The 15,554-nt window shown below is 35.4% G+C and overlaps 1 long non-coding RNA gene across 2 annotated transcripts in view; it reads left to right on the top strand.

Annotated features, from left to right (window-relative positions):
* LOC135321484 (uncharacterized) overlaps positions 1–15,260 on the top strand; it is a 398,183-nt gene extending 382,923 nt beyond the window's left edge. For both annotated transcript variants that reach the window (XR_010381261.1, XR_010381260.1), the window contains one exon: positions 14,972–15,260. This is a non-coding gene — a long non-coding RNA (uncharacterized LOC135321484). The remainder of the gene's footprint in view (positions 1–14,971) is intronic.
* The last annotated feature ends 294 nt before the right edge of the window (positions 15,261–15,554 follow it).

Raw genomic sequence — 15,554 nt, 5'->3', positions numbered from 1 at the left:
CTGCTGTTGTGGGAGTAAGTAAGTAGAAGGAGGTGGTTTTGAAGTGGGCAAACCCTGTAATCAATGACCACTTAAGCTTTTAGTGCACCCCTGAAGCCACATCTCCATTTGTCCATTACCTAAATGTAAACATATCTAAACCTAGGAGGTTGAGGTTTGACCCTTACGATCTTTCCATGACCTGTCCCTAGGTAAAGTACACCATGAAAGCTCATTTGGGTTATCTGTGTGAATACTGCTCTTTAAAGCAGCAAATACTTGATTGATGTTTCTTTCACCCTCTCTTTTTCTCTGACTTTGATATCTTCTACTTCTTTATAAAATATTTGTTTGTTCTCTCTTTTGAACAATTTCCTCCACTGCTGCAAATATGCATATAGAGTCATTGCTTGGCTCTGGAGATGTGTTCTATTGATTATCACGTTGTTTCTTCATGTCTTACTGTATACAGATAAGTTAGGGTTACTAAGAATCATTGTATCTTTGACCTTTGCCCAGTATGCTCTTTCTCTTTACCATGTCAGACGCAATAATGAAAAACTCATGTCTCCGCATTCTCAGAATATCCTAGTTTCATTTTAACTCTAGGGTCTCAGAGGAAAGAGTACTGCACTGAAGTTTAAAGGGGCAATATGGAGAAAAATGAAAAACAAATTAAATCTGCAGCTTTTTTCATATGTTGGATCCAGTAATGGACTTTCTATTGTTACTAGAAAGTAATAGGGCAAGTTCAGTGAGTCAAAATCTTGGTTTCCGAGGGACTGCTAGTTTTGTTTTTTGTTTTTGTTTTCTTTTTCTGATGATATTCTGTGTCTGGGTCAACCAAATATATAATTTAAATGTTTTTATCATAAAGGTACTACTAAAATGCTCTGACTCTGGGTGTTCAGTGTGTGCTAGCTCAGAGTGTAGGTTCACCTGGTAACCATTACAGCGGATTCTGAAAAAGCCAGGAATGTGTGAAGTAGGCAGGGGAAGCCATTGAAGTCTCCGATCTCTAATCCACTCAGCTGCTTTTAGGTTTGAGATCAGTTTCTTTAACAACCCACACAGCCCAGCCAGAGCTCCAAACTTGGCCTCTACCACACACTACACTAATGGCAAAAGCACAAAGTTAGAGACGGGCAACGCATATGAATTTGTTCAGGGGCCAGAGATGATCAAATAATGAATCTGTTCCTTAATTAACAAATTGTCAGTATAAGCCTTTCACATTTCCAGGTTTATTTTTAATGCTGCCTGCAATTGTGTTTTAAAATCATGGCAGTTAATGTGAGTAGAACTAGAGATAAAATATTAGCATTCATGGACTCCTGTATGCTTTCTGCATTTGCCTGTTACAAGGGTGGGATTCAGTGACTCCTTAGAAAGCAGCGAAAGATCTCCCTAATATGCAAGTCACACAGCTTCCACATGCAGGCCCAGAGGTGTAGTGAGGCTTTTTACGTGTGAGGGTCTGCAGCACTGCTGCTCTGGTTTGTTGACTCTTGTACCTTCTTGTCAGGTTCCCCCCTCATTTTTGATCTGTAAGACCTGTACTGATTCTTAGTATACGAACCTTGAGAAGACTGGTTTTATCGCAGATTTGGGGTTGAACATCAGATGTGATTTGAGAAACATCTTTGGAGATGGAATATTCTGTTTCTCTCAGTAGTCTTATGAGTTTAGTAAGCTTCTTTGAACCATACATTGTTATTTTTAAGAGGGACTTATTTAGTACTTGCTAATTCAGCCTCATATTTCAACAGTTTTTTACATACCCTGTTAAGATGAGTTTCCTTTGTTTTCAATTTTATTGATGGTATTAATAATTGATATGGTCTTGGGCCTTAATTTCAGTAACTATTGAATGCACAATATGATATAAATATTGAGATTGTTGGTGAAATAGATCGATTTTTATCAACTCTAAGCATTTAATTTTAAGCCTATAATACTTTATTCGGGTTTTACAAGTTAGTACCAATTTAGAAATTATCTGCAAATCAATGTAATAGGGAAATCAAGTTCATATTTTATGTACTTCCTATAATTATAAAATAAAAGAATTTGGCAAACCCATATTTCATCATAACTACATATTAGACATAGTTACATAAAATATTACTTCAGAGACATAATTTACTGTGGAAGATCAATGATAAGAGCACGAAAGCTTAGCAAAAATATGGCTTTAATTAATAATCAATAATAGTGATAACAACAATAATAAATTTTCCTTCACAGCAGTCATTCCCAAAGGTATGTAGAAGCCTAAGTAAAAATAAGTAAGGATAGATTTACTTTACAGAAGCCAATACTCTTTGCCATATATGCTTTCAAAGAAATAAAAGCAAATATGACCACTTTATGTACAGGAATAGCATCATGTTTACGTATCAAAAATTTAAAACATCTCTACAAACATCAATAATAATCTGGTCACAAGGTAATCATATCAGGAGAGTTAAAATGGCACAAATTAGTATTCAAGATGACAATAAATTTACCTTTTGGGGTGCCACACAAAAGAAAAATAACTGATACAATGTGACATAGTATTTTATCTTTTTTACAGTTGAAGAAACCAAGCTGATTTTTTTTTTTAAATTGAAGATACTTTTTGCTCTTCTCACCTAACTATTCATTATTTCAATAACTTTGTTTTTAAGTAACAGAATTAAATGAACTTGCAGTGAGATGGAAGCAACTGATATTTTGATTCAAAAGAGTTTGAGCTTTTATTAAATAAAAAATTCACAATTATTCTGGATAATTAGGATTTACAGGTAACTTTAAAGATTTAAATTAAATTTTAAATTAATTTAAATTAAATATATTTGCAAACTTGCCACCTAAAAATAACATCTGTTAATTTTTTTTTTTTTTTTTTTGGTATATCCTTCCAAACTACTTTCAAGGAACTTTTTCATTTTTTTAACCAGAAATGTAGGTATAGTATACATATTGTTTTATAATTTAAAGTAACATTATATTAGAAACATCTTAGTAAAACATAATTCTAGAAAATTTCTAAACACTTATATATGAAAATTACACTTTGAATAGCATATACATTCAATACAGTATATCTTTCACTGTGACCCCTTTTTTAACTGAAAATTTAAGATACTGTTATTTTAGTCAGTATTCTGAATTCCTTATAAAGAATCTAAATTAAATTAATTTTAGTTGGTGTTATCTGTAGTTTTATACAGAATATAAAATAGCAGTAAAATGATTTTTACTAGTTTGTAAAATAGACACTAGCATATTTCTTTTAAAGGTAGTAGGTAAGAGGATATTTCTTTGAATTTGCCTATTGGTTTTATCAATTTTCAGGTCTTTTCTTTTTCTTAGACTCTATCATTGTCAGAAATGTTATGAGAAAAAATAAACAAAGCTAGTTTTCTATATGGTACTTGAGAATTAAACTACTAAGAAACTCGAGATGGGTATTGAGACTTTAATGGTTTAAGATCTGAATATTTTGAGATAAAATGGAGAAATCCTAAATTAAAAAAAAAATAGTGTTAAGAAATGTGTTGACGAGTTTAAATGCAATGTTTCATTTGTTATATACTTATTCATTGATTAAACGAATATTGCTGGTAAACCTAAAACATGCCAAACATTGGAAATAGGCTTGTAAATAAAGATGGATATATTTTCTGTCTAGACGGAATCTGAGAGAAGCATACAGACATATGAACTGAAAACTGTCACATCGTCAAAAGAAAGAACAGGGTCATTTAAACTAGATACAAGTAAGATTAAGGGAAGGAGTCCTGAAGAAGCAGCTCTAATGGCAGATTAGAGGTATATGCCAGGCAAAAACGTGGAAAGGAAAGCATGTGTTAGGGAGAGAACTTCAAATGTGGAGACCCAAACAGCAGAGAGTTTACGTATAGAAGAAGGCTGAGACAGTAGAAGGACCCAAATGACTCAGTGTAAGATGACTGAGTCCAAACAGAGGTCAGATCACAGGAGGCCTTATAAATTGTGTAAAGGGTGCTGACTTTATCAAAGGACCATTAGAAAGTTTGAAGGGAAGTGACATGATCAGATTTATGTAACAATGGCATGGGGTTTAAAATGGAGGGTAGTTGGAATGGGAAAAATTAGAGGAAGAAAGATTAGGTTGATTCAATAACCCAGTATGTAAAGAACGGTGATTTCCAATGTTATAGCATCATTAAAGATAGGAATAAGTGGATCAGTGTGCATGCTGGAGGAAGGCAAATAGGAAGGATTCCACGTGGCACACAGGCATTTCATCTGCTATCCTGCAGAGATGGTGATGTCTTTAATATAAAATGCTAAAAGGAGAAAGGACCAGAACAGTTGCGGAAAGTTCCGGTAGTGTGTTCATGGCATCATATTTGACTGAAATAGCTATTTAATTGCAGCAAACGTTTGTCATATCAAAATATTGTTATTAACTTAATTATTTAATTGTTGGTAGATTTAATTGTGTTTAATTTGTAAATCATTTTGTTTTACGAATGATTTATTGCCCAGCTTTGCCAGGCAAGAGCTGAAGCTGTGAAAGAAAGACAGCTCATTAAGAGCTGTGGCTGCAAAAGAACGCAGACTCCACCGGATGCTCAGGCAGTGCCACAGGGGAACTTAAAGGTGGAGCAGAGTGGAATAAATAACCCTGGCCTTTCTCCTTGCCTGCCCTCTGCTCTGCTTTGGCACATCCCACTGGCTGAACCTTAATGGCTAGAGGGCCCAGGTGATGAAGGACATTCACATAGGTCAGTTTCCTGGGGCTCAGGGATAACAGAGAATAGAAATGGAGAAAGGATCATAGGATGCAAACAAAGAAGTATCTACTGAACATGCCAGGAGGAAAAATTTTCCTTCTATCCTTCTAGGTTCTTCGGCTGGTCTAGTAATTAAACTGACATAAGACAGATAAACAGGATAAAAACAAATTTAATTTCATATGTATGGGAGTCCCATACAAATATAAAATCCAAAGGTAGTCAGACAATTGAGGTATATGCTGTCCTGAGCTAAGGAATGGGATGGGGTCTGGGACTTCAAAGAGGAGAAGGGCGATTCACAAGATGATAAAACGAACAGATGTTTGGTAATAAGATGTTTGCAAATAGGTCTTTCAGATAAAAAGTTATCTCTAGTAATTGCCCTCTTTCTGGGTCAAGCCCTCTATCTAAACTCTTTTAGGTAGTTGAAAGGGAGGTGAAAGTTTTTCTTGAGTCTGCTGGGTCATGACTGCCTTCAGCTCAAAATAATCCACATACCAAAGTGGCACATTTTGGGGTAACATACTCTGTTCCTCTTCAACACCAATCACATACTCATTTTTTAACAATGTACTGAAAATGGCTTCAGTTAATTAAGACTAGAAGCAATCTATAACTTAAGCAATTTATAGTTAAGTTGCAAAATAGTCACACAAATACTTAAAAAACACTAAGGGCTAAAAAATGCTTTTAAAAATATGTGTGGAGGTGCTAATGGGATGTACAAGATATGTCAGAATGGGGAATAGTCACACAAATACTTAAAAAACACTAAGGGCTAAAAAATGCTTTTAAAAATATGTGTGGAGGTGCTAATGGGATGTACAAGATATGTCAGAATGGGGATCAACACTCAACACGATTTGCCTTGGACATTGTGCAATCATAAGAAAAATGCTATACACTCCTAAAGACAGAATTTATTTAACCAATAATATAAAATATGGTATATTCTCTACACCAGTTTTCCCAAAAGAGTAGGGATGTGTTTAAAGCATTTTTATTGCTACCAGCCACTATTTTTTCTCCTTATACTTGAAGTTGTCATTGTTAGAATGGAGCCCATTTGCAATGCAATATGCAAACAGAGTATCACTTCTGCCTGTCTGAGCCCTGCCCTCTATTCAAAGTGCTTAGTTTTCTGGCTCATTCATCTAGATTCTTTGTCAAGTGCATATTCTTAAGTTCTACATAGGAAGAAGGCTGGGGGTGGGGAGCGTTAAATGGTTTATTCCCTGCCAAGTTTTAAATAAATGATCACAAATGGATATTTTCCAATTAGTAATGTCCCATTTCTCACAAAATCATTGAGTAATAACTACCTAGTCCTACATATGTTCACAGTTGATAGATGCTGTAAGTTACAATCCAGTGTCCATGATCTTCAGTGAGCTACTCAGGCTGGCGACTGACTCATTAAATAAACATATAATCAGCATATAGGAAGTGTTTAGACAAAATTTATCTCTGATACCTTATTTTGAATTTCTGATATCTTCACTCCTCTTAAGAACTTAGCATTTCAGGTGCAGATTTGGAGTTATGAGATTTGACACGTGGAACAGAACAATATATAATATGTACAGATATGTACATACTCATTTCACTGCTACTTTGTGAAAACAACATTTCCTAGCTGAGAATTTGCAGTAAATATTCAATCCAGCCTTAGAACAACAATGCATATCTTACCTGTGGCCAGTATCTTATTAATGCTTATAAATAAAATATGGTACCAGGTATTTTATCATTTAATCCTCACAACTCTTAAGAAACAGTTATCTTAAATCTGTTTTAAAGATGAGAATAATCGATAGTGACATTCAGTGACTTGTCCCAAATAACACACAGAAATTCAACTTCCAAGGTTATTTTCTTGCAACTACCTCAGCTACCCTAACACACATCCTCACATCATGAGTAAACTAATAAACTTGATACTGGTAAAAATAAGGAACTGAAATAAAAGTAATTTCAAAATATGCTTTGAATTCACAGCCCTCTGTTATACTAGAAAGCATTCTTGGAGTTAGGAAAAAAAAACCTGAGTTCAAATCATAGATCTACCACTTAGTGGATGATAGACACTGAGAAAATCTCAACCTTTGTAAGTCAGGTTTTTCTCATCTCAGCAGTAAAAATCATAAACTCTATCTGCCACAGTTATTTTGAGGATAAAGTGAAATAATACGTGAAAGTACCTAAAATGAAATCTGTTCAACATTTATTTATCTCTTTGATGTCCTTTTTCACTGCAGATGTTTGTGAAATTGTGTACTGACAGGCTTTATGAATTATCAGATTAGCCTAATCAGGAACAAGGGTAGTTAACAAAACTGACCCGAGAGCTTGACAGTTTTTCTATACCTTGGAGCCATTTCCATTCTCTGTAATATGGAACAAGCACTTCAAGGACAATAGATCCCAAATTATGTTTGACATTTGAAAACATTAGAGAATGGTACCACCTAACCTGTAGGATCTTCTGAAGCTGTGAGAAAGAAACTGGTCCCTAGCATGGCTGAGATAACAGTCTCCACTCACTCCATCTCCATGTACGGAGAATGTAAAGTGGTGTTGTGACATTAATGCCTCAGTACCAATAACCGCATACGTTGATTGTATTACCATGGACTGATATTTTAATCAGTCTTGTTATAATGGAACAAGGTAGACAGAGATGCTGATTACTGTATCAAAAAGCATTAACATGGCATGCAAGGAGATCATGAGAAAAAGAATTTGCATTACTTTTCCTTTTGATTTTATTCATTTCTTATTTTCCTCCATATTTGCTCTGGGATCAATATTCACTGAGCTTGTAATGCAATTAGAAGAATCATTAGCTATTAGGAAAATTAGCTTGGGTTGCAAGAAAAGAATAGAAAACTAATGAATGCTCTGATTTGTCACCAAACATCTACAGCCCCTCTGGACTTTTTATATAATATAAAATCTGAGATGTAAGTAAGAAATAATTAAGGCATATACACATATATTTTATCCTTAATTTATCTATAGCAATGATCATTGTTTATCACTTCTCTACATCATAATTAGCTCTTCATTTGGTAACAGAACAGAACACAGGACTTCGAGCTTGGCTTGACTGGGTATATGAGTGTTATTTTTAGGTGGAAGTCTAGTCATCTCTGTACGATTGACTCCTAAGTAATTGAACTGAAACACCATTTATAGGGCACTGTGCTGTTCTAGCCACTGTGGAGGGTGCAAGATGGACCAAGAGAGAAAGAGAGAGAGCACAGAGAGACACACAGAGAGAAACCAAGTAACTTGGGGTGAAGAAGAGAGAAATGCCCCTGGGCTATGGATGGTTGGTGAGGAAAAGAGCTTGTCTTGTGAGAGGATGAATAAGGAACTCCTTTTGGAGAAGGTAGGATTTGCAGAGTCTACTAAAGCATTCACAGGAAGAATGACCACACATTCCAATTTGCTGGGACAGATCCAGCATAATTACTACTAAAACCCTCTTTCATTTTCAGAGCCATCCCTGCTTACACCAAAAATTTGACTGTAACTTGAGCTATAGAGAAGTTTTGGAATTTGTTTCTTTTCCATGTTTAAATAACTGCCGTGTTTTCTGAACAACAAGAAGAAAAAGATTTCCTTTCTATTTTGGGGCCAATAATATTAAGCTTTTTATAATAGCTAAACATTTTAAAGTGAAATCATGGAACGTATGAGCAATTTTATTGCCTTTTGCTGTATATATGAATTTTTAAATATTTTCTTCCTTTCTCACAATCAAGATAAACAGAAAAATCAGTTTTCAATTTGTGCAGTTTAGAATGTTAAATAAGATCTCTACATAAAGCAATGATCATATTTTTGTGAATAGAAATATAGCTGAATTGAACATTCCAGAAACATAATGCATTCCTGCTTAATTATGATTTGTAAAATTAGAAAGACACACTGTGTAAAAATTAAATATCTGACTAGGAATCAAAAAACTTGAGATGGTTCTGTGTGTCCTTGGGCCATAACTTTTATTCTCTAAATTTAAGTTTCCTCATCTTTGAAATGATAGGATTCAAATAGATGATCAGGGGGAGGGTATAGCTCAGTGGTAGAGCACGTGCTTAGCATGCACAAGGTCCTGGATTCAATCCCTGGTACCCCCACTAAAAATAAATAAATAAACCTAATTCCCCCCCTCCAAAAAATAATAATAAAATAGATGATCATTAAGGTCTCTCCCAGCTCTAATTGATTACTATTTGAAATTTAAATAGGCTAATATAAATTTTACTCCTGGTAGTGAAACTTCCTGAAGTGATTGTTTAAAATAATTAAGAAAGTAAAGAGTAAAAGTCTTCAAAAGAAATTACAGAAATACATCTGACAAATACAGTGACAGAGCCTGGAACCAGTAGACAACAGTGGAAGACCTTCTTTATTGGTACATATTTAATATGCACTAATACATACTTCTGGTTACTTTACTCTTAAACATCAAGTTACTTGAGCTGCTTGTTAATACCCAAATTTTGAAGCACACTTCTCCATATTTCAAATGCAATCATAATGCTATAAAGCAGTGTTTTCAATTTTTGATTCTCAAGTCCTGGGTCCAAAATATTCTACCGCTTTATGTTGTATCTTTCTAGAAAGAGACTCCTAGCCGAGGATTTGAGTGCAAGTGATTTATTAAATATATGCTTCCAGGAGACACCACTGGGAAGTGGGGGAGTAGGGAAGCAGGGCAGGGAAGGGGACTTCCAAGTAAGGATGGAACCTCAAGTGAAGACCCAGACTCAGCCTGGTCCGCAGGGAAGTTCTGGAGTACACCTGAGAGTTTCCCCAGCAAAGGATCTGGACTCAGGTGTGTATTCCCACACCAGTCAGAAATTGGCTATGAATCAGGAAGGGGATGGATGGGTGAGGAATGAGAATGAAAAGGGGTATAAACTTTCCTGCATTTCCATTTCATCCAACTGGCAGGGCAGTTCCACTGCCCCAAAATGATACTTTGAAGACATTTTCAGGTGAGGCATTTTAGCAGCAAAATAAGCAGAAGCTGGGGGACAGGGCACAGTGGTAGTAAAGAGATGTGCGGGTTTCTAGGTGGCACATCAAGAATGTCCACGGCAGCTGTTTACCTCCCAAACGTTTTATTCATAGTCAAACTAATGTGAAGAACCTTATCTGCTATACCTCCTTCCTGAGACTGATGATGCACAGCAGTACGTTGTAGTTCTTAAGTCATAATGCAATAAACTATTATTTTCTGATCTGGTATTTCCCAAATGAATTTGACTAATTTATCATATAACTACCATCTAGAAGTTGGCAGTTTTTAAAATAAGACTGCAAGAATTTTGAGTTAAAGAGGGAAATTTTTACCAAGTCATAGCTTTTTGTTCCACGTGTTATCTTAGCAGCCTCTGAGGTAGACCACCGACCCATTAAAATACTTATTAAGGCATGTATATACACAAACACTCATTAACAATAAGGGACGACTGTCAACATATGGCAATAAGCTGTGAGGGATTTCCTCTACTTAAGGAGCCTGAGGGAATGAGATTGAAAAATAAAATTGACAGTTTATACAACCTCTGCCTGCAATTCGTTAGCAGAGACATTTCGCCCTTTGGTTTCTACATTCAAGAACTATACCAGCAGCAAAAGCAATCGACTGTCTCTCTCCCAGGGGTGTGCCACTTATGAGGCAACGTGCAAACCTAACCCCTCCCCATCTCTTCCGTCAGTATAAATTTGCTCTTCATAAATAGCCAAAATCTGCAACAATGAGGGGAAAACCTGTACAGGAAAAGAGTAGTTGATGGTGACTTATTACATCCTGGGAGTGTAATTATATTTAAACTTACTGCTGACTTTTACCTCTGTGATATGCCCAGTGTTAGGAACTTTATATGTGTCTTTGAACATAATTCATAGAACCAGCACAACCATCCTGCGAAGTGAGTAATGAAAGAACTGATTTAACAAGGTTAGGAAGTTTTCCCAAAGCCATAAAACTAGAAAGTGATAGGGTGGAGATTCAAAAGTAGGTCTTTCTGAACTCTCATTAGACCGTGCTAATTGTAGTTAAGGCAGTCAAGGTTAGCTTTGGCACCAATGAATAATACAGATTTTGGATGCAAGTGCCCTATGTACTCAGAGAAACATGAAACTGGAGGGAGGAGAAGAGCTCAAGTCTGAAAGAGCTGCCTTCTATAAAAGTATTCACAAAGCAAATTCATTTTAAAGGCTTAATTAAAGGCTTAATTTTTTTTTTCAGTTAGCCATTTGAAAAGGAGAGCTGACTAACACTGAAATTAGCAGATAACAAGATCAAGAGTATTCATTCACATTGTTAGCAAACACAGGATTTCGATATAGTTCTCACCTTTCTAGGAGAGTCGTACAAACAAACGTGGGACTCTGAATTCGTGTTGTAGAGCAGTGTTAGGAGAACTCTTCCTGAAGACTCACAAATCCCTAAAAATGATTTCCTTGAAGAACTAGAAAGAAATTGTAAAAATCTGTTTGGTATCTTTAATAGGAAAAAAAGAAAGAACGTCTTCTACGTGAAAGAAACAGAAATCACGTGGAAGAAATAGGTAAAGATATAAAGCCCACAGAATGTTGTAAAAAGAAAGATAGTAACATAGAAATGTTTGCAGGGGAACTGAAAATACAAGAACAGAATTGACACTGTCAGATTATACCAGTGTTGTAGAAGAAAACACTTGAGTCACTGTTCCAAAGTCATTTTTCTGGAATATTCAGAGGAAAATAAAATGAAAACAATGACAGAGAATATGACACGTAAGTAGTCAGAACGCAAAATGTAATCTAAGAGTTGTTAGTGTCCCTGGAGTTAATACCAAATACTGACCGAAGCAGTAATATAAAACCAATTTATTCTTCATTTATTACAGAACGTTGCTACAAGAAACACACACACACACATGCAGACAAAGAGACCTACATCTAGAAGATACTTGAAACGTTTTCAATTTTAATGATAAAGAAAAGTAAACTCTTATATATATTCAAGTAGAAAATTCTGCTAATCTCCAGAACATATCATACTGAATTTCGGCTTCTCATTTACAACTTAATATCAAGTCAGATAGAGAAAGTTTAGAATCTTGATAGAAAGAAATTTGTAATTCAATACATTTTATATCCAACTGAGATACATTTTAAATGTAAATGCAATAATAAAACATTTTCACTTAATACCTAGGTTCAGACAAAATGCCTTTTTTTCACTTCCTCAAATGGTTATTTAGAGATATATTCCAATTGACTATGGAAACTCCAAATAATCATTCAAGATTTTGGAAGTTTAGGGAGAAAAGCTGAATAGAGTTCTCTCACGTAACAAACACATCACCAACCCACATCGTGAGATTTGGGAAAATCGCCATTTTACCAAGCCACATCTGTTTGCACTGACCATTTAATTCAACCTGTAAGAAAACTGAGTAGTTGCCTTCTTCTTTCAAGTGTGAAACTTTGAAAAAGAAATCCAGGAAATTATTATCACTTATGGTGGGCATAAATGCTGCTGTCGTTGAACCCCCTCAAATTCTTTAGGAATAAACTCTTCCACCAGTAGTTTTCCGCCATTCAGAAATCCAAATAAATGTGATGACAATTATGCTTAAGCAATGGAAATCATTAATCACACACATGACTCTTGTCTAAGGCATACAAAAAGAAGCACGTTCATTTTTAATGTTTTTGTCTTTGGTGGAACTATGCATATCATTTTCACATTTTCATTCTATATTTTTTTTTCAAATTTTCTCTAATGATCAGGTTTACTTTAAGTTACAAATAAACCTCACATAAAAACCAAAAAAAAAAAAAAACCAAACAACTACAAAAAATTTAGTTCCCTAAAATTCAAAATAGAAAAAAAAGCAGTTTTGAATTTATGGTTATTCTCATAAATAATTTAGTGAAGCTGGTTTTCCTTTCCCCAGTTTCTTTCCAATGCAATAGATGTGCTTCTATGGCAGGGAAGATTCTAAAAATGTCACTCCAAGATTCCCAACTCCTGGTTATTCAAACACTAATGTAAGTACTGCTATGAAGGGACTTTGAAAATATGAGTAAAAATACTAAACAATCGACTTTAAGATAGGGAGATTTTCCTGGATTATTTGGGTGGGCTCAATGTAATCTAATCATGAGTCCTTTAGGAACAGGAGAATGCAGAAGGGCAAGGCAAACACTGATTTAAAGCAGGAAGAGGCAAGAGAAATAGGATTAGGATTCTATATATCTTTGCTGGCTTTTAAGATGGAGGAAGCCATAAGCCAAGGAACGTGGGCAGCCTCTACAACATGAGAACGACCTCAGGCCTAGGCCCAGTAAGGAAACAGGGACCTCAGTCCTAGCGCTGCACAAAATTGATTCTGCAACGTATCTTCCTTGAACCTGGAAGCAGATTTTCCCCAAGAGCATCCAGATAAATACAACAGCCTTGCCTGACACCTTGACTGTGCCATTGTAAGCCCTTACAGGCATACTCAGGCACACTGTACTCAGACTTCCAGCCTTTAGAACTGTGAATAATAAATTGGTCTTTTTAAAAATATATATATATACTTGTCTTAGAGCAGTTTTAAGTTCAAAGCAAAATTGATGGGAAGGCATAGGGATTTCTCATATACTCTCTGCCCCACACATGCATAGCCTCCCCCATTATCAGTGTCTTCCTCTAGAGTGGTGCATTTGTCATGGTTGATGAACCTACATTGACACATCATAATCACCCAGAGTCCATAGTTTACATGAGGATTCACTCTTGGTGTTGTAAATTCTATGCATTTGGACAAATTTATAATATGTATCTACCATTATAATACATTGCACAATAGTTTCACTGCCCTAAAACTCCTCTATACTCAGCTATTCATCCTTCTCTCAACTCCCTAACCACTGACAAAGGGTCTTGGTTATTTTTTTTAAGCTGCTAACTTTGTGGTAATGTGTTATAGCAGCAATAGGAAATTAATACAGGTCCCAGTCCCTACTTGAAGGCTCTGTAGGAGTTTATCGTCTTTTACTTTATTCAGTCCTTCTCCCATCTTTTATTTATGGGTGCTTTTTTGTGAGACTTGCTAGAGTATAAGGTTAATCTATAACCTAAGTTAAAATAAGGCCAAAAATATATAAATAAGGGTATCTGTATCTTGATCTAAAATGGTGACTCTTGCGAGGAAATTCAGGCATATTATTGACTTGGCAAACATTTTACACAAGCAACTCTCTTATCATTTATTATGTACTAGTGCATACACACTACCATGTGTTTACCTGAAAGGCCAACACTAATTATTAGGGCTGTTCTAATTGGAAGCAGGAGTCTGGATGACATGGCCTTTGTCTGAAATTGTTTAATTCTCTGGAAAGTGAAATTTTAACTGTTGTGAGATGATCCATGTTTATTACAGATACGCAAGTTTATTGAAAAGTAGCCATTGTTAACAGTTATTCCCATTGCCAAATATCTTTGTTTCCTAAAAGTCACTTCTGGGTTGCTTAAAAAAAAAATCACTTCACCAGTATATTTGGAATGTGGTTTTACATATAGAAATGTATGTGTTGTGAAAATAGAAGTGTGGCTAGAAAAAGTTAAAGATGCAATAAACAGGTCCCATGGGAAAATGCTTACAGTCTTAGATTTATGGACACTGTGTTTTCTAGTCTTCAAACTAATTCACTGATTAGTGCTGCCACTTGCATTCCTTTAATCTGTTAAAATGCAGCTACCCATAAAAACTGTGACTAGATTCAGACTAAAGTAATTATTCAATTCATTTAGCATCTATTCAGAAGGTTAGCCTACAATATTAGAATTAGATGAAATTATCACAGATCTCACAAGGATTTTCACAAGTTCTCATCTGCATATATAAATTATCAGTGTGTGATTAACTAGACCAAACCTGTTCCAGACTTCTATGTTAAAATCCATATTTTTGGTTAATAATGTGATTCTAAATGCATCTATTGAGTTTTTTAATCTAAAGTCCAATAATGCAGACAGACTTTTAGTTAGTTTTCCAAATCACTTGAAAACTTTAAGCCAGCTGAACGGTTAAGGAATCTTTCCAGTGGATGACTCTATTGATATGTAATGTTATCACTTGGCTGAGGAAGAGATGGGGCCTCATAGAGAACCCAAGCACTATGGTCCTTAACTGACTTTGTCCCTTGTATCTCATTAGATTTGGCCCTGGTCCTGAGTTCAATTTGAAGATCTGAGTGGCTACTTTTGAGGGATCAACATTGCTGTACATCAAAAACAGTAAGTGCTGTGACACTACCTTGAGTCAAGCAGTGATGAGGGTGAAGTATATTTAATTCAAATTTCAGCTAAGTTTGAAGAGGCAATGAGTAAATATTGGTCAAGAGAGGTCAATGCAGCATCTCTCCTGTGGAAGAAAGAACTGGAGATTATTTTCGAGTTCTATGCAAGGGAAGGGCAGTGAGCAGATTTGTAGTTATAACTTGAGGTCGTGGGCAGAAGATAATTGAAATCTTAAGATCTGTGTTCATCAGACATTGCTTCTGCTTCATTTCTTGCTTGACCATGAAGGAATAAGGATCTCAATAACTGCAAAACTGTGTCATGGCTGTCAGAAGCCTACCCATGTAAAAAATGGGCAACAGTCTTTTAAAAACAGACTTTTTTTAAGACTAAAATTAAAGGAAAACACTGTACTGAGGGTGAGAAACCTATCGATATTAAAAATGTATACGGCTCCTGCATATGGCAATACTTGGTGAAAACAAAACAAGTAGAGAGTG

This window comes from Camelus dromedarius, chromosome 6 (genome assembly GCF_036321535.1).
Source record: "Camelus dromedarius isolate mCamDro1 chromosome 6, mCamDro1.pat, whole genome shotgun sequence".
NCBI lineage: Eukaryota > Metazoa > Chordata > Mammalia > Artiodactyla > Camelidae > Camelus > Camelus dromedarius.
The sequence above is the reverse complement of the archived record's forward strand: the minus strand, read 5'-3'. Positions and strand labels throughout refer to the sequence as shown.